Source organism: Penaeus monodon, chromosome 19 (assembly GCF_015228065.2).
Source record: "Penaeus monodon isolate SGIC_2016 chromosome 19, NSTDA_Pmon_1, whole genome shotgun sequence".
NCBI classification, from domain to species: domain Eukaryota; kingdom Metazoa; phylum Arthropoda; class Malacostraca; order Decapoda; family Penaeidae; genus Penaeus; species Penaeus monodon.
Window position 1 is genome coordinate 34,841,066 of NC_051404.1, and position 213 is coordinate 34,841,278.

The 213-nt window shown below is 33.8% G+C and overlaps 1 protein-coding gene across 1 annotated transcript in view; it reads left to right on the plus strand.

Annotated features, from left to right (window-relative positions):
- The window catches only part of LOC119585399 (adenylyl cyclase 78C-like), a gene marked incomplete in the record, with an annotated part of 159,642 nt that overhangs the window by 77,653 nt on the left and 81,776 nt on the right, over positions 1–213 (plus strand).

The following is a 213-nucleotide window of genomic DNA, read 5'->3' on the forward strand; positions in this document are numbered from 1 at the left end:
CTCTCTATTGATCTTAAATATTTCTCCATGTCTGTTTAGTATCGTTACTGTCTTTAAAAAGGCAATGTGGCAATGGGAGAGATAAAGTGCATATCTTATATCGCGGGATGTGTATTTTTTATGTGAATTTATTTACTGTTTATTTTCAGTGTGATGGTTGGCAAGATGGTTCTTTAAAATTTATATCATAAAGATGGCCACCGGCTGTAGAGT